Source organism: Mesoplodon bidens (assembly GCF_964165515.1).
Source record: "Mesoplodon bidens genome assembly, chromosome: 5".
NCBI lineage: Eukaryota > Metazoa > Chordata > Mammalia > Artiodactyla > Ziphiidae > Mesoplodon > Mesoplodon bidens.
The window spans coordinates 134,059,945-134,079,509 of NC_138161.1; the positions used below are offsets into that span (position 1 = coordinate 134,059,945).

The window sequence follows — 19,565 nt, forward strand, 5'->3', positions numbered from 1 at the left end:
TCAAATAAATAACCTAACATACCATCTAAACCAATTACAAAAATAAGAAAAAAAAATCCTAAAGTCAGCAGAAGGAAGGAAATAATAAAAGTCAGAGCATAAATAAATATAATAGAAACAAAAAAATAGAAAAGATCAATGAAACCAAGAGCTGTTTTTTGAAAAGATAAATAAAATTGATAAGCCTTTAGTTACACTCATTAAGAAAAGAACAGGCCCAAATAAAGAAATGAAAGAGGAGAAATTACAATTGATATCACAGAACTAAAAGCAATCGTAAGAGAATAATATGCCAAAAAATTGGACAACCTAGAAGAAATGGATATATTCCTAGAAACATACAATCTTCCAAGACTGAATCAAGAAGAAATAGATAATTTGAAGAGACAGATTATTAGAATTAAAATTGATCAGCAATCATAAAATTCCCCCAAAACAAAAGCTTAGGATGAGACCACTTCAGAGGGGAATTCTACCAAACATAAAGAAGTGTTAATACCTATCTGTCTCAAACTATTCCAAAAAATTCAAAAGGAGGGAACATTTGAAAACTCATTATATGAGGCCACCATTACCCTGATACCAAAACCAGAAAAAGACACTACAACACAAGAAAATTACAGGCCAATATCTCTAATGAATATAGATGCAAAAATCCTTAACAAAATATTAGCAAACTGAATTCAGCTATATTTTATAAAAGGATCATACACCAAGATCAAGTGGGATTTATCCCAGGGAAGCAAAAAGGATCTGGGTCAGAAAAAAAGGATAATGAATAAAGAAATTGTAATATATTCATAAATGGAAAACTTCATAGCAATAAAAGGAATGAACTACTGGTATATACAACAGCATGGACTAATCTCATAAATATTCTGCTGAGCGAAAAAAGCTGCACACCTAGAGTACATGCTGATTCCATTTATAGCATCTATAAACAGGCAAAAATTTCTATGGTAAGAAAAAAATCAGAACAGTTGTTGCCTATAATTAGTGGAGTGGGGGTTTGCTTGAAAGGGGCATGAGGAAGCTTTCTGGACTGTGGCTAGTATTTAGCATCTTGATAATGGGCTAGGTTACCATGTGGCACTCCAAGCAACTGCACTTTCTCTGAGGCCCTTGAGGCCAGCCCTGCCCAGCGGGCAGTATCACTTTACATATTGAAGCAAGCTAAATATTTTCCTTTTCTGTCTGGTACTGGAAATTATTGGTTTACAATGTTGCAGATGCAGATGTGAGTCCTGGCTCTGTCATATATCACCTGTTGGATTTGGGGCAAGTTATCTTCAGTTTCCTCTCCGAAATGTGGCCATGCAAATTAAATTTCCATTGCGAGTTCCAGCATCACATATGAATTACACATGTGAATTTTATTCCAGTGAATTTACAAATAACTGAATGTATTATAAAGGTTATAAAAATTAGTGACTTTAAAATCTTGCTATTAGTGTTAGAACAAGAATTACATTAATTAAAACAATCTTTTGCTTTTCTCCCCTACAATCCTTGGGGTCCCTTTTCCCAGTTGTGAGCTATCAGTCATAAGTAAAGCTCATTTTAAAATCAGAAATGCTTATTATTTAAACAAAGTTATATATTTAGGATTAAGAACATAATATCGTATGCACTATATAGTCTACATATGGTATTCTTCATTGTAATCTTCTGCCATGACTTTTTGGTATTCATAAGTAGAATAATTTACATAGTGCTTAACAATTCCTAAAATCTGTTTACTTACATTTTATCTTTTACTCTTGTACTGAAAAACAGGAGTGCTGGTTCTTGACTGTGGACCTCTCTCTGTGGGTGGCCAGGTCACTTCCTTCACCATCTCCAGGTGCTAGAGAGCTGGCTTTTTCCAGTACACTTTGAAAAACTAGCACCAAAGCTCAAAGCGTCCATTCCCCAAAGGCATATCACTGTTACACACTCCCCATTAAAAAGAGAAAACAGGGGCTTCCCTGGTGGCGTAGTGGTTGACAGTCTGCCTGCCGATGCAGGGGACGGGGGTTCGTGCCCCGTCTGGGAAGATCCCACATGCCGCGGAGCGGCTGGGCCCGTGAGCCATGGCCTCTGAGCCTGCGCGTCTGGAGCCTGTGCTCCGCAACGGGAGAGGCCACAACAGTGAGAGGCCCGCGTACTGCAAAAAAAAAAAAAAGAGAGAGAGAGAGAAAGAGAGAAAACAGCAGGAGGCAAAGTACCTCTGCCAGCACCCAGCCCTATGCCCCAAACACATCTCTCCAGGAAATTGTAAAAGCAGAGGTCTCTTGCTCCTTCTGGCACTCACCTGTGAGTTCCTGCCTGCATTATGTGGTGCTTGCTGCTGTGTGCCCTGAGCCTTTGCAAGATAACCTTTAAGTCATTGTAGGACAAATAGGGGCAGGAATTATTCACCTCATTTTACAGTAAGAAGCACAAAGTCAGATGGATAAAGTGAAATGCTCAAGGTCACATATCTTGATTGATGTGGAATTTGACCTTCCTATGCCAGGATAAGTCATCAGTGATGTAGGCTTCTTGATAATAATAGCTAACATATTACTTACTCTATACCAGATCCTCTCACAAGCACTTTATACTTATTGACACATTTAATCCTACAACAAACCTCTAGGACAGGGACCTATATTACCCCATTTTTACAGAGGGAGAAACTGAGGCAAGAGAAAGTTTGGTGTTTTCCTCAAGGTCTTAACTGATAGTAAGTTGCAAAGCTGTAGTTCAGATCTACACGGTCTGGGTGCAGAGTCCACGCTCTTATTCTGGCTCTGGAACACTTTCCCAGTGCTGGAGCTGTCCAACCATAGCTCTTCCTGGGCCTCATAACCAGCTTATTCTGAGAAAAAGGAAAAGAAATATCTCCCTGTCAGAGGTCAGGTTGGTGTTCAGGGCAGCCCCAGGAGGGCAGGGCAGGGTTTGTGGCCCATGTCACTGGTTAGGGCAGGATGTAAGACCAAAGGCAGCGGACATGTAGAGAGCTGATGGGATAGGTCAGTAGTCTTCACCCATTCAGACTCATTCAACACTTGATAACACCTATTTTTTCATGTCTCCCATTAGGCATTCAAAGTCATGAAGGACACTAAAAAATACGCTTTGTGCAGGGCTGCCCTATGTCCTGCAGGAAGTTCAACATCTATGGTCCCTGTCCTTTCAATGCCAGTAATGTCCCTATCAAAGTGACAGCCATAAATGCTCCCTCACATACTCTCCCACTCCCAATATGAACTCTGAGACGTGGTTCATTCTGTGCTGAGAATCACCCGTGTATATCTGTGCAAAGCCTTCAGGGATGATCTAGACTCAGGAGCCACAGCCAACTCATCTGCACCTCCCTGGGGTATATATACCTCATACCTTTATGTACCTGGCCTAGAAGCAATTCCCAATTCCTGGGGATGCCCTAAATTTCTCCTCAACAAGATCTCTACTTTTTCTTCACCTCTTGTTTCACAAGCGATGTATATCAAGAGATTCTGGGCTCATCCATGTTGTTAGAGCTTCATTGAAGACAGAGTCCCAAGAAACAAAAATTGGAAGCAAAATGTTTGCATGACCCTCTTACAGGAAATGGTTAACTGGCTGGAGTGTTGGGGTGGGCTATAACCATGCACAGATTTTTAAAGAACAGCTAAGGCAGGAGCACCCCGGGAGGTAACCAAAATGAGAGAGCTGGTGAGCAGCTCTCTGCCAAAGTTCTTGAAGACTGTCAGAAATCAGAGACAAAATATAAATGCCAAATCTCCAGGGCAGAAGCAAGCGTTACATGAGAAAAAGGATCAAAAAGTCAGGAAACAGATGGAGATGGAATTTAAGAGTGAGCAGTCCAGGAACATAAGAGTAGGGATGGTCTGGGATGGCAGCCAGACTATTGTGTGTTTTGGGCTCATTATTATTGCTTGGTGGTGATTGTTGCACAACTCTCTGAATATACCAAAAAATACTGAACAGTACATTTTGAAAGGGTAAGTGTTACTGTATGTGAATTATATCTAAATAAATCTGTTTTTTAAAAAGTATATGATTGAAATAGATTTTTAAAAATCAAGAAGAAAGAATGTGTCAGGAAACTGTTTACCTAGTAATCCTAAAATCCTTAGATGTTAACACAAAATCTTTTGTGGATACATGGAACTGAAGGTGAAATGGCACCTCTAGCCAGGGCTTCTAGAAGTCACAAGTCATGACATCACAGATCTAAGAGAGCAGCAGAGGATTATGTGCACTAGTTTTCTTCATCTGAAAAGCAGGATGTTATCACCCTCTGGTATGTGAAAGTAAGGAGTTAATTTTCTACTCTGTGGTATTCAGAGTTATCAGGAATATCAAATAAGTATTAAAAATCATATTTTATGCAGTTAATGATATGATTCATATAAAATGCTTTCTTTAAATCATCTAAAATATGTTCTTATTCTACAATTATTTTTAAACACATATGTGGTGTAGTTGATATCTCTCCATTGGCTTTTACTTTTTTCTTACCCGTATGAAAGTCAGTCATGTCTAAGTGTACTAAAGCCAATCATTTAAGACTTGGCTCAGGTCTAGCAGAGCACAAATAAATATTAAAATGTAAAATAAACACATAATGGATATTATTAGATCATGTTTAGCTCATGTCTAATTTTGCGGTACATTGTATCATATTTGTTCTTGTGTCCAAGAACATTTTAAGTTTGTTGAAAACCTCTGCAGAGTAAAGGAATGGGAATGTGTAAACATGGATAAATAAAACAATGATTGTAATATCCTCTTTGGATGTGTACCAGTGAAATGGAGAAAAAATTACAACTGTCATCGAAACGTTTAATTTAACAAGTAGGTATTCAGTATATTATTAATTTGTTTTCAAGATGCATTTTCAAATGTTCTTGAATCTTAATATAATTAAAATTAGGTGAAAATCAGAAAAATAGAACAAACAATATGTCTTTGGCCAAAATGCCTGTGCTATTTTCCATTTAGTTGGCACTCTCTAAGAGACTATTCAAGAATTCTAGTAAAAGATACAATGCATTTGTCCATTAAAAATATGTATTGAATCCAATCACATGCCAACTACTGTGCTAAGACCTGGGGTTATACAGGTGCCAACTTGTACACAGTCTTTGCCCCCATTGGGCTGTTAGTCTGTTGGGAAGGCAATACATGAACCTACAAAGCTAATTGTAACATGCTGTGTGAGGTTGATGATAGGGAGAGGCATTGGAAAGTCCATAGAAAGAGTATTTAACACAATGGGGTGAAAAAAGAATAGCAAGAAGACTTAGAAAGACTTTGGGAGTAAGACCTGAGCCAAGTCTTACATAGGAATTACCCAGGTAAAGAGCAGATATGGGAGCTCACAACAGGAAAGGATTCCAGAACAAAGGGATGAAATTAAACAAGGAGCAGAAATGACAAATAGCATAATGAATGGGGAGTTTGCTAGCAACTGGATTATGATAAACACAGTGTTGGGAAGTGATGGGAGAGAGGGTGACAGAGGCAGAGGGGCCATGTGTGCACTCTAAGAGGTTGGGCTTTATCCTGAATGTGTTAATAAGGGACTGAAAGATGTCAACAGTTGACTAATGTGGTTTGAATTGTATTTTGGTTACATCTTTATGACTGTGTATAGAAAGCAGATAGTTTAAGTACATTAGTGGTACTAAGGAAGAAAATAGGAAAATTATTTGAGAAATATTTGGGTTGTAAGATCTATACGTAGAGCAATTGATTAGAAGTGAGTTAGTGAAAGATATTTTTTATCTATGTCATTGGTACATCTTTTTATTTTTTCATTGCAGTATGGTTGATTTACATTATAATAGTTTCAATAATACAGCATAGTGATTCAGTATTTTAACAGATTGTACCCCATTAAAAGTTATTATAAGATAATGGCTATAATTCTCTGTGCTATACAACGTATCCTTGTTGCTTATCTATTTTATACATAGTAGTTTGTATCTTTTAATCCCATACCTCTAGCTTTCCCCTTGCTCCTTCCCTCTCCCCACTGGTAACCACAAGTTTGTTTTCTATATTCGTGACTCCTTCTGTTTTGCTATACACATCCCTCGTATTATTTTTAGATTCCACATATGTGTTATCATACAGTATTGTGTCTTTCTCTGTCTGACATTTCGTTAAGCATAATATTCTCTAGGTCCACCCGCATTGCTGCAAATGGCAAAATTTCATATATACACACATATGCACCACATCTTCTTAATCCATTTGTCTGTTTATGGATACTTGGGTTGCTTCCATATCTCAGCTATTGTAAATAGTGCTGAAATGAACGTTGGAGTGCATGTATATTTGCGAATAAGTGTTTTCATTTTTTTCTGTATATATACCAAGGAGTGAAATTGTTGGATCAGTTCTATATTTGTCTTTTTGAGAAACCTCCATACTGTTTTCCACATTGGCTGCACCAATTTACATTTTCACCAACAGTGTACAAGGGTTGCCTTTTTTCCACATCCTTGCCAAGACTTGTTCTTTGTAGACTTTTTGATGATAGCCATTATGACAGGTGTGAGGTGATATCTAATTGTTTTGGTTTGCATTTCTCTAATAATTACTGATATTGAGCAACTTTTCATGTGCCTGTTAATCATTAGTATGTCTTTTTTGGAAAAATGTCTGTTCAGGTCATTGACCAATTTTATGATTGGATTGTTTCTTTTCTTCACATTGAGTTGTTTGAGCTGTTTATATATTTTGGATATTAACCCTTTTGGTCATATCATTTGCAAATATTTTCTCCCATTCTGGAAGTTGTCTTTTGATTTTGTCATTTGTTTCCTTTGCTGTGCAAAAGCATTTAAGTTTAATTAGGTCCCATTTGTTTATTTTTGCTTTTATTTCTTTTTCCTTAGGAGACAGATCCAAAAAAAATATTGCTATAATTTATGTCAAAGAATGTCTTTCCTGTGTCCTTGTCTAGGATTTTTATGGTTTCATGTCTTACATTTAAGTCTTTACTCCATTTTGAGTTTATTTTTGTATATGGTGTGAGGAAATGTTCTAATCTCATTGTTTTACCCGTAACTGTCCAGTTTTCCCAGTGCCACTTATTAAAGAGACTGTCTTTTCTCCATTGCATATTCTTGCCTCATTTATCATTGATTAATTGACCATAGGGTGCATGGGCTATTTCTGGGCTCTCTGTTCTGTTTCATTGATCTATATGTCTGTTTTTGTGCCAATACCATGCTGTTTTGATTACTGTAGCATTGTCATATAGTCTGACATCTGGAAATGTGATGCCTCTGGCTTTGTTCATTTTTCTCAGGATTGCTTTGGCAATTTGGGGTCTTTTGTGGTGACATATGAATTTTACGATTATTTGTCCTAGTTCTGTGAATAATGTCATGGGTATTTTAATAGGGATTGCATTAAATCTGCAGACTGCTTTGGGAAGTATGGCCATTTTAATAATATTAATTCTTCCAATCCAAGAGCATGGAATATCTTTCCATTTCTTTTTATCATCTTCAGTGTGCTTCATCAATGTTTTATTGTTTTCAGAGTATAGGCTTTTCACCTCCTTGATTACGTTTATCCCTAGGTATTTTATTCTTTATTGATGCAGTTTCAAATGGGATTGTTTTTTTCACTTTCTCTTTCTGTATTTCACTATTAGTGTATAGAAAAGTCATAAATTCTGTATATAAATATTGTACAATTTTACTGAATTCATTTATTGGTTCTAATAGCTTTTTGTTAGAGGCTTTAGAGTTTTCTTTTTTTTCCAGTTTCATGTTTATTTATTGTTTTTAAATTTATTTTTATTTATTTTTTGCCTGCGTCGGGTCTTTGTTGCTACACGTGGGCTTTCTCTAGTTGTGGTGAGCAGGGGCTACTCTTCATTGCGATGTGTGGGCTTCTCATTGAAGTAGCTTCTCTTGTTGTGGACCACAGGCTCTAGGCACACGGGCTTCAGTAGTTGTGGCACATGGGCTCAGTAGCTGCGGCTCATGGGCTCTAGAGCACAGGCTCAGCAGTTGTCGCACACAGACCCAGTTGCTCCACGGCACATAGGACCTTCCCAGACCAGGGCTCGAACCTGTGTCCCTGCACTGGCAGGTGGATTCTTAACCACTGTGCCACCAGAGAAGTCCCCTAGAGTTCTCTATATAAAGTATCATGAATCATGACATCTGCAAATAGTAATGGTTTTTCTTCTTCCCTTCCAATTTGGATGCCTTTTATTTCTTTTTCTTGTCTTATTGTTGTGGATAGGACTTTCAATACTATGTTAAATAGAAGTGGTGAGAGTGGACCTCCTTGTCATGTTCCTGAATTTAGAGGAAACACTTTCAGCTTTTCACTGTTGAGTATGATGTTAGCTGAGGGCTTGTTATAAATGGCCTTTATTATGTTGAGCTATGTTCCTTCTGTTCCCACTTTGATAAGAGTTTTTATCATGAATGGATGTTGAATTTTGTAAAATGCTTTTTCTGCATCTACTGAGATGATCATGTGATTTTTATCCTGCTTTTGTTAATGTGGTGTATCACAATGATTGATTTGTGAATATTGAACCATTCTTGCATTCTCGGAACAAAACCAACTTGATCGTGATGTATGATCCTTTTTATATATTGTTGGATTCTTTTTGTTGAGGAGTTTTGCATCTATATGCATCTAAGATGTTGGCCTGTGATTTTGTTTTGTAGTGTCTTTTTCTGGGTTTGTTATTAGGGTAGTACTGGACTCAGAGAATGAATTTGGGATTATTCCATCCTCTTCAATTTTGGGGAGTATTTTGAGAAGAATAGGTATTACTTCTTTATATGTTTGGGAGAATTCCCCAGTGAAGCCATCCAGTCCTGGACTTTTGCTTGCTGAGTCTTTTTTTCTTTTAATTACAAATTTAATTTCACTACTAGTGATCAGTCTGTTCAAATTGTCTGTTTCTTCTTGACTCAGTTTTAGCCAGTTGTATGTTTCTAGAAATTTCTTAATTTCTTCTAGGTTGTCCAATTTGTTGGCATATAACTGTGTGTAGTAATCTCACGATTTTTTTTGTATCTCTGTGGTATCAGTTGTTATTTCTTCTCTTTCCTTTCTTATTTTGTTTATTTGGGTCCTCTCTCTTTTCTTCTTGGTGAGCCTGGCCAAAGGATTATCACTTTTTTTACCTTTACAAAAAAATCAGCTCTTGATTTCATTGATCTTTTCTGTTTTTAAAAATCTCCATTTCATTTATTTCCTCTCTGATCTTTATTGTTTCCTTCCTTCTGCTGAAGTTGAGCTTTGTTTGTTCTTTTTTTTCTACTTCTTTCAAGAGGTAGGTTAGAGTACTTATTTGAGATTTTTCTTGTTTGTTTGTTGAGGAAGCCCTGTATCGCTATGAACTCTCCTTTTAAAACTGCTTCTGCTGCATCCTATAGATTTTAGAGTGTTGTGTTTCCATTTTCATTTGTCTTGAGGTATTTTCTGATTTCCTCTTTGATTTTACTGTTGACCCTGTGGTTTTTTAGTAACATGTTGTTTAGTCTCCACGTGTTTGTTCTTTTTCCATTTTTCTCCCTGTAATTGATTTCTAGTTTCATACCATTGTGATCAGAAAAATGCTTGAAATAATTTGTCTTCTTAAATTTGTTGAGATTTGTTTTGCGGCATAGCATGTGATCTATCCTGTACAACAATCCAAGTGCACTTGAAAAGAATGTGTATTCTGCTTATTTTGGATGGAATGTCCTGTAGATATTTATTGTGCATTTAAGACCACTCTTTCATTATTGATTTTGTCTGAATTATCTGTCCATTGATGTAACTAGGGTGTTAAAGTCCCACACTATTATTGTATTATTGTCATTTTCTCCTTTCATGTCTGTTGATATCTCCTTTATATATTTAGGTGCTTCTGTACTGGGTGCAAATATGTTTACAAATGTTATAACCTCTTCTTATATTGATCCCTTTATCATTATATAATGCACTTCTTCATCTTTTGTTATAGCCTTTGTGTTAAAGTCTGTTTTGTCTGATATGAGTCTTGTACCTCCACTTTCTTCTTATTTCTGTTTGCATGATATATCTTTTTCTATCCCTCCATTTTCAGTCTGTGTGTGTCTTTAGCTCTGAAGTTAATATCTTGCAGGCAGCTTATATGTGGATCTTGTTTTTTATTCAATCCACCACCACATGTCTTTTGACTGGAGCATTTAATCATTGACATGTAAAGTAATTATTGATAGGTATGTACTTAATGCCATTTTATAACTTTCCAGTTGTTTTTGTTGTTCTTCTCTGTTTATTTATTCTTTCTGTTTCTTCCCTTGTGGTTCTACTAGTATGATTGTGTTCCTCTCTTTTTAGTTTTTGTGAACCTATTGTAGGTTTCTGACTTGCGTTTACCTTGGGGTTCATATATGTTGACCTATATTTACTTGTTTTAAACTGTTAGTCACATAAGTTCAAGCACATTCAGGAAGATCACATTTTTTACTCCTCTCCCCCACATTTTGTGTTTTTGATCTCATGTTTTACATCTTCATGTTTTTCCCTTAACTTTTAATCTTCATACTGGCTTGTTTAAGTGGTTGATCCTCAGTCATGACTATATATTTGCCTTTCCTAGTGGGATTTTCCATTTCCTATAGATTCTTGCTTCTTTTCCACTTAGAGAAGATGCTTTCATCTTTCCTTTAGGGTAGGTTTAGTACTGGTGAACTCTTTTGTTTTTCTTTTTCTGAGAAGTTCATTATCTCTCCTTCCATTCTAAATAATAATCTTGCTAGGTAGAGCATCCTAGATTGCATGTTTTTCCCTTTTATCACTCTGAATATATCATGTCACTCCCTTTTTTCCTGCCAAGTTTCTGCAGAGAAATCAGCTGATAGCCTTCTGGGGATTCCCTTGTATATGACTCTTTGTTTCTGTCTTGCTGCCCTTAAAATTCTCTTTAACTTTTGCTATTTTACTTATGATGTGTTATGATGTGGGTCTGCCTGGGTTCATCTTGTTTGGGACCCTCTATGATTCCTGTACCTGAGTATCTGTTTCCTTCTTCAGGTTTGGGAAATGTTCAGCTATACTTTATTCAAATACATTTTCATTCCCCTTCTCTCTCTTCTGGGAGAATGTTGAGTGTGAATTTTGAGTTGCAAATATTGGTACGATTAATGTTATCCCAGAGATCTCTAAACTGCTTTTATTTCTTAAAATTTGTTTTTCTTTTTGCTGTACCGATTGGGTGATTTCCATTATTCTATCCTCCAGATGACTTATGCATTCTTCTGTATCACTTAGTCTGCTGTTCATTCCTTCTAGTGTGTTTTTTATTTCAGCTACTGAATTCTTCATTTCTGATTAGGTCTTTTTATTTTCTAGTTCCTCATTAAAGTGTTCAATGTTTATATCAATTCTTTTCCTTAATCCAGTTAATGTTTTTTTATTACCAATGCTTTGAATTCTTTATCTGGTAAATTGTTTATTTCTGTTCCGTTATTTATTTTTTCAGATGTTTTTCTCCTGCTGTTTCAAACGTGAGTAGTTCCTCTGCCTTTTCATTTTGCTTAACTTTCTCTGCCTCTATGAATTTAGGTGAAACAGTTAAGTATTGCAGTCTTGAAGAGGTGATCTTATGTGGGTGCATCCCTATACAGGCTGAATCTGCCCAGTGCCTTTGGTGGGAGAGCTAATTTGATGAGGACTCTAGGAACATCTTTTCTCAGGGAGTGCTGGCAGCTATCACCTTTTTGGGAAGAGGGGCTGGAGCTGGAGAGGCTAGAGCTGGCACCAGGTATGACTCAGGTCTTCCCATCTGCTCAGTGGCCAGCACCACCCTATTGGAGGAAGAGTCTGATCCCAAGTTGCTAGAGCAGAAGCCCTGTGGGTTGGGACCAAGCTTGCTGTGTTCCCTTTAAGTGTGTGTTTTTCCTTCTCCCTGTACCAGGACCCTTGTCCTGGAGAGGGAGAGTGTTGAAGCAATTGGGGCCCATGTGCAGAGTACCAGTGCTCTGCCTGTGCAAGAACCTGCAGCTCTGCTCGGATGCAGCCTTGGATGCAAGCCCCCTTTGTCCCCCACAGCCTATGAGTGCCCCAGCCTCTGCCATCCCTGCCCTGTTGTGGAACTGCTCCACAGGGCAGGTGGGGCCTGCATGGATTATTGGCATGTATAAAAGGTAAGCTATGGTGGAGTAGCCACCATCAGAGATCTGGGCTGCTTCTGAGGCACTGCTTGAGGAAACACAAGCAATGGCCACCACCACCCCATGCAGCCTCTTACAGGGGCTTGTACGTTAGCCAAGGACAAAACTGCTAACATTTATACTGATAGGAGATATGTTTTTGGAGTAGCTCATCATTTTGGGGTGTTGTGGAAGCAATGTGGCTTCAATACTTACAACAGAAATAAAATTTAAAATGGCCCCTATGTTCAGAAATGTTTGGTTGCAATTCTTTTAGCCATTACTTTAGCTATTATTAAGATTATGGGCATTGTAAACTTGACTCTCTAGAAGATATGGGAAACCATCTTGCTGATATTTCTGCAAGGAATGCTGCCCTTATTGGGACCAACAGAAGTCAAACCTCTGCCATGGTACAATTACAGAAAATATTGATGATTGATTTTCTGTCATTCTGGAGATTGGTCTCTAGTAGTGACCTATTAGATTCTTTATTTATCCCAACATTTGTGTCAGTGACATGAATGTAGACATAAAAGAACAGGATTATCAAATTTCACAGGACAAAATCTACACAAAAACTAACATGATAGGTTAACAGAATACAGATTCAAATTAACCATAATAGGCTACCTCTGATTTTAGTCATAACGTTGAGAAGCTAAATGGGCTTAATAAATGTTGAACTAAAACAAATAGACTGCTAGATATTTCTCCAACAAAGATAGGTTTATTTGGGATCACCAGAGAATTGCAATTTGGGATCTGTTACCATGGTGAGCCATGTGCAATTTCCCACACAAGGGAAGGGAAAACTTTTACAGAGGGAAAAAGGAAGTTTGGAGGGCTATAGTAAACCTTTGGCTTTTCAGGCTGAGTCCTTGCCAGGAAAGAAAAGGTTTTAGATTGAGTGGTATGAATGTTAATACTGTGACTAAAGACCTAAGACTTGACCATTATTCTTAAATGTGGATAAACAATTAATTAACTTACTAACAGAGTCTCTTTTCATACATTGTCTGTATGCAAAGTCAATTATTTGCTGATTTAAAATTTGGGGACTGAATCAGCTACTGGTATTTAATATATTCAGGGATGTGAATTTGTGGGGTAAGTTGCAGAGCTTTTTTTTTAATATGACTTTTTTTTAGAGCAGTTTTAGGTTTAAGAGGGAGATACAGAGATTTCCCATATGCCCTCTGCCTCCTCAGCTGCATAGCCTCCCCCATTATCAACATCACTCATCAGACTGGTAAATTTTTTTTACTAAGAAGGATAAACCTATATTGACACATCATAATCATCCAAAGTCCATAGTTTACTTTAGGGTTCATTCCTGGTATTATACATTCTGTGGGTTTGGACAAATATATAATGACATACCTTCATCTTTATAGTATCATACAGACTATTTTCACTGTTCGAAAAATCCTCTGTGCCTCTGCCTATTTACCTCTCCCCACCCTCCTACTCCTTCCCTCAGCAACCACTAATCTTTTTTACTCTTTCTGCAGTTTTGCCTCTTTAGGAATGCCATATATTTGTGTGCAAGAGTATGTTTAGTTTTTTAAGTGTAGTGTAAGCCCTGAGAGTTGGCTTTTCTTTCTGTAATATAAGTGCCTGTATTAAGCTCTGATTAAGAGGCATCCACTTCAAAGAGGCTATCTGGAATAAACATATTGCCAGCCACAAGACTAGTATTATTTTTTTTTTTTTTTTTTTTTTTCTTTTTGCGGTATGTGGGCCTCTCACTGTTGTGGCCTCTCCCGTTGCGGAGCACAGGCTCCGGATGCGCAGGCCCAGCGGCCATGGCTCACGGGCCCAGCCGCTCCGCGGCATATGGGATCCTCCCAGACCGGGGCACGAACCCGTATCCCCTGCATCAGCAGGCGGACTCTCAACCACTGCGCCACCAGGGAGGCCCAAGTATTATTTTTAATAGCAAAACATTATAAAGATCTGAGTATTCATCAGTAGAGAGATGTAGAAATAAAGTGTGGTATAATATATCCACAAAATAGAATGGATGTTATAAAAATGTACTGACTTAGAAACTGCCTACTATAAATAGAGAAAAAAATAGCAAGTTACAGAATGGTCTTATAAAAAAGAGGAAGCAAATAAACAAACACCCCTTCTCCCTAAGAAAACAAAAACAAGAACAAAAACCTCCTAAATTACACATATGTATACTTGTTTGTATAAACATAGAGAAAATTTTGGAAGAATATGATTAACTACTGGGGGATAGAATTGGAGGGAGGAAGAAACTTAATCCTTATATACTTTCGTATCGTTTAAATTTATTTTAACAAGCATTTGTTGCTTTTTATTACATGTAATAATATTTTTTTAAATGCTGGTACAAAGGTTAAGGAAAGCAAGCATTACAATTACTTTTTAGTAAACAGTTGTTATTTGCAAAAAGAGCTCCCTGAGCTGAGGAATGTCAGAGCTCCACTTAGCAAGAACACTCTAGGCACAGATGAACAAAACATTCCGTTTTCTATATGAGTTCAGCCAGGGAGTGAGGTAGCGTGAATCCTCCATGAGGAAAAGTGGAGTCATCAAGCCCTCCTGGCCTTTGAAGTCGAGAGGGGAACTGGCATATTTCTCTGCATCTTATGGCTGAAATACAACTTTCTGGCCCCCATTTCAGTGAACTTTGAACTTGCTCATAATTCACAATCATTTATAATCTATAACTTCCATGTGAGGGGTAAATTTTTCTGTTTTACTGCCTAGTCTGAACTAGTTATAGAATGACTCCACTTTAAACCCAAGGTCTCATTTACATCTTGAAGCCCTAGCCTTTAAAAGGGACAGACACTGGCAGAAAGAGAGAGAAGCCTAGGAAAGCATCCAGGATGGTGTGGAGTCTGGGGCGCCAGTCACTGCTCTCCCCATCCGGCTCATATTGTAAGGGTTGTATCAGGAGTGTGGAAGTCCTCTGTCTGCCTAGTACCTAACAGTTGACAAGGCATCCCAGGTTTGCAAAGCTCTTCTGCCACGATATCTCAGCTGTCTCCCACAACAAGCCTGGGGGCCTAGGAGAGCTATATCAACCTCAGTTTACTGAAGAGGAAACCAAGACTTAGAGACACTAAAGCGATGACCCTCAAGTCACTCAGCAATTTGGTCACAAAGCTCAGGACAGAATCATGTCTCTTTATTCTGCTGTCTCCTTCAGCCAGAGCTTCATTTTTATCTCTTTCACTGCTTCTGTTTCCAACGTAGATTTTGTTTGATAAAAAGAGGTCTGCTGCTTTAAAAAGTTTGAAAGCTAGGGCTTCCCTGGTAGCGCAGTGGTTGGGAGTTCGCCTGCCAATGCAGGGGACACAGGTTCGTGCCCCAGTCCGGGAGGATCCCACATGCCGCGGAGCGGCTGGGCCTGTGAGCCATCGCCGCTGAGCCTGCGCGTCCTGAGCCTCCGCTCCTCAAAGGGAGAGGCCACAACAGTGAGAGGCCCGCGAAAGTTTAAAAGCTAATGATCCAGGATGATGCTTCTAAATCCCCAACTGATATTAACATTCATCATTCAGGAATGACAAATTGGAATTTCCAGAAATTCTCAGAAATTCCTGAAATAAAAAATTATTCCACATTTTTCGTAATATTTTTATTAACATGCTTTCAAATAGTAAGTGGCCCTAATAATAGTGAATAATTTTCTGTGGTGGTATGATGCTAAAAGTTTCAGCTGTTTTCAGTAAAAAAAATATGTTTTTATAATCTATTATTATTATGAACCAATATATCATGACAAGATTATTTCAATAGCATGTAAAAATGATCTCTATTTGATATGACACCAGATATAGAAAACATTTAAAAGAAGGGAATATTAACACAAAACAAATGCCAAATGAAATCACTTAAAACTTGAAAAAGAATACCACAAGTTTTTTATATTTAAAAGTTATTATTTTTAAATGAACTTTAAAAACACAAAGCATTAAATCGCTCCATCTGATAGCCTTGATCTTTGCTTTGTAACAAATATTCAAGACAGAAAACTTTCACTCTGCATTGATGGTTGAATTAAGAGTGTGCCCCTCACATCTTCAAGTTGGGTGTTAGGGTACTTGCTTCATAGACGCTCAGGTCCTTTGAAACAAGTCTTGAACTGCTCTGCTTTGCTGTCTTAACAGGTCAACTGGAACTGAGGGTTTTGTAATATAGCTTTGGAAATGTTCTGTATAACTTAGATTTGGGTACTTCCACCCTTTTGGGTGTTTTTGTAAACAGCAAGTAGATGTTAGGTCCCCTGGATTTGGAGTCAGACGACCAGCCCTGCCACTTGACATATGTATATGTCTTCCTCAGTAATAATAAAATATTAGTAAAGCTTACCATCCTAAGTTGTTTGAAGGATTGAGGTAACCATACACATAAAGGATTTAACATAATACACAGTAAATAATAAGTGCCAAAAAGATATTAGTTGTTTTGATTATATTCATACTCATTGTTTCAAGCAAGTTATGTTTCCATAGTCATGGATAGCTCTGTGAAGAGTCCAACGACAGCTTTGTGGTATATAGCTAAGACTTTTTGGATTGTTGGTTCGTCAACTGTCTACAATAAAATATTGTTCTTTGAAAAATATCATCTGTTACACAAAATCAATTGTAAAATATATTAATGCTTGTAATAAATGCTATCTATTGGGATATAGAAATAGCTTCATTTTAATTTGTGAATTTTAATTTTATTATTTTCTTTGAGATATGGCAAAGTGAGGATGAAGAGATACTGTGGAATTTGACCAAGAAAAGTACAGTTTTGGCTTGTGGAGCAAGAATTCTGGGAAGCTGATGACAGGGAGATAGCTCTCTATCCTCCACCAATGAATCCTATGTGTCTGTTTCTCCTGAGTCAAATAGATGCTGATTCCCACAGGAGTCTGTGTGCAGGTGAGGCCACTGTGTTCCATGGTGGCCATGGTGTGGACAACTGATGCAGAACCATGAACTCTTGGGCTGGATTAGTCCCTGGAAGCCAGAATTCACATAGTGAAGCCAAGAAGAAACTGAACAGATCCTTCCTGCTCTATGTAGAAGTGATTAGGAGTATACTGGGTCATCAAGAGGTTTTCTCTAGCTGCCTCATTAAAGAACTATTGACTTGCTTGCTTTTATTCTATCAGTCTTCTCAGAGTCGAAGCCAACGACCTACGTGATCTGGCAACTCTGACTTCATCTCCCATTGCTCTCTCACTCTCTTGCTTTTACTCCAGTCACTGGCATCATTCTGATTCCTGAATATCAGTCACACTCCTACCTCAGGATCTTTGTAACTGTTGTACCCTCTATCTTTTTCAAGTACTATGGAATTACTTATTTTAACTTCTTATATCTATGAATGCATTTATTACATTTATTTTCTGCCTCTCTCAAGCAATATCATCTCCATCAGTCCTTAAAAAGGAAAGAGTTAAAAAAAATACTATGCACAGTGGAGACAACTTTGAAATTTAAGAATAAATTTAGTGGAGGGGCGGCAAGTGAGGCTGCCGCAGTCCGCTGGGGACCTCGTCCGAGCCCACCCGCTTCTGGAGGCTCCATCTCCATTCTGGGTTCTGATGATGCCACCACTTGTCACATTGTGGTCCTGAGGCACACAGGCTGTTCAAAGATGAGGCCGTCCGAATGGACAGGCGTAGACCTGGCCTGCTCCCCGAGTTATCATCGGGAATAACATGAGTCGTTTCACCCTTGTTCTTCAGGTGAATTTGACAGACAGGAAGATGACATTCACTTGGTGACATTGTGTGTGACAGAATTAAATGACCGGGAAGAAAATGAAAACCACTTTCCAGTAATTTATGGTATTGCTGTCAACGTCAAAACCTCGGAGATCTACAGAGCCTCCTTCCAAGACCGAGGTCCGGAGGAGGAGCTACGTGCCGCACGAGCTTTAACAGGAGGACCAATGATTAGTATTTACGATGCAGAGACAGAACAACTTCGTATAGGACCATATTCCTGGATGCCATTTCCCCATGTGGATTTCTGGTTGCAGCAAGATGATAAGCAAATACTAGAGAACCTTTCCACGTCACCTCTGGCTGAGCCCCCCCACTTTGTTGAACATATTAGATCTACCTTGATGTTTTTAAAGAAATACCCTTCTCCAGCTAACACGCTGTTTCCTGGAAATAAGGCTCTATTGTACAAAAAAAACGAAGATGGCTTATGGGAAAAGATCTCTTCTCCAGGAAGCTAAAAATAAATAGGAATTACCAAAGAAAGCAACTTTTTGGCATGACAAAAGACCACTGGTGGAGGTAGGAAAGAATATGAATTTGGACTCTACATCCATTCAGTCTTAGGTCTCTTTCCTTGCTCCATGTTTTTCAAATGACTTTAAAATAAAATCTTATTTTGGCAAAGGCAAAAAAAAAAAAAAAAAAAAAAAGAATAAATTTAACAAAAAAATCGATAGGGCCTTCATGAAAAAGACTGAAATTTTAATGAATGCTGTAAAATATAGGATATATAAGCAATGCTTTTGGATGAGAAGAATCAATATTTTTAAAAATCAATACATTAAAAATGAATATATTAACAATACCCGACAATTTCTAACTTTAAAACAATTGGCTAAAATGATCTTTCAATATACAGGGGAAAAATAAATGTCCATGAATATACAAGGAAAATATTGGAAATGCATTATAATTTAGTATATAATTCACAGTAACAGGGCCATTGAATATTTTTTCCAATGATTCAATATGAAAAATGATTTTGCCAACCATGTCCATCAGCTTTCAAATCTGATTTATTTGTCAGCAACTCAATTATATATACTCACAAACATAATTATTAAAAGTCTTGCTAATCTATTTCTAGTCTTGTTTAAACCTCATAGTATATTTCTTCCTATCATAATTATCCTGTGATGACTTTTAAATCTTAGGGACATAAGACTACCAGAAACAGGTTCTAAAAACAAATAATAAAGCATTTAAAAAATAAGTCTGCTAATTTCTAGTCAATATGTAGAATTAGTTTGCTTTCAATGTTTGTATATATTTTTTCTAAGTATGATACCTGTGGGTCTAGTACCTTCTTTTTTTTTTTTTTTTTTTTTTTTTTGGTACACGGGCCTCTCACTGTTGTGGCCTCTTGCATTGCGGAGCACAGGCTCCGGACGCGCAGGCTCAACAGCCATGGCTCACGGGCCCAGCCGCTCCGCGGCATGTGGGATCTTCCCAGACTGGGGCACGAACCCGTGTCCCCTGCATCGGCAGGCGGACTCTCAACCACTGCGCCACCAGGGAAGCCCTCTAGTACCTTCTGAGTTAATGTAACAAGAAAGGAACTCTGTCCATTCCCCTCCCATTGAATTTAGTCAGATGTTTTCCTTCAATTTCTCTAGCCCATTGATTCTTGTTATGTTCATGATAGCAACATT

At 37.8% G+C, this 19,565-nt stretch overlaps 1 pseudogene across 1 annotated transcript in view; it reads left to right on the forward strand.

Moving 5' to 3' along the window:
* Window positions 1–18,549, forward strand: part of LOC308617529 (protein N-terminal asparagine amidohydrolase-like) — a 33,480-nt pseudogene extending 14,931 nt beyond the window's left edge. The window contains exon 3 of the transcript in view: window positions 17,544–18,549. The product of the transcript in view is annotated as a protein N-terminal asparagine amidohydrolase-like (transcript). The remainder of the gene's footprint in view (window positions 1–17,543) is intronic.
* Window positions 18,550–19,565: the final 1,016 nt, after the last annotated feature.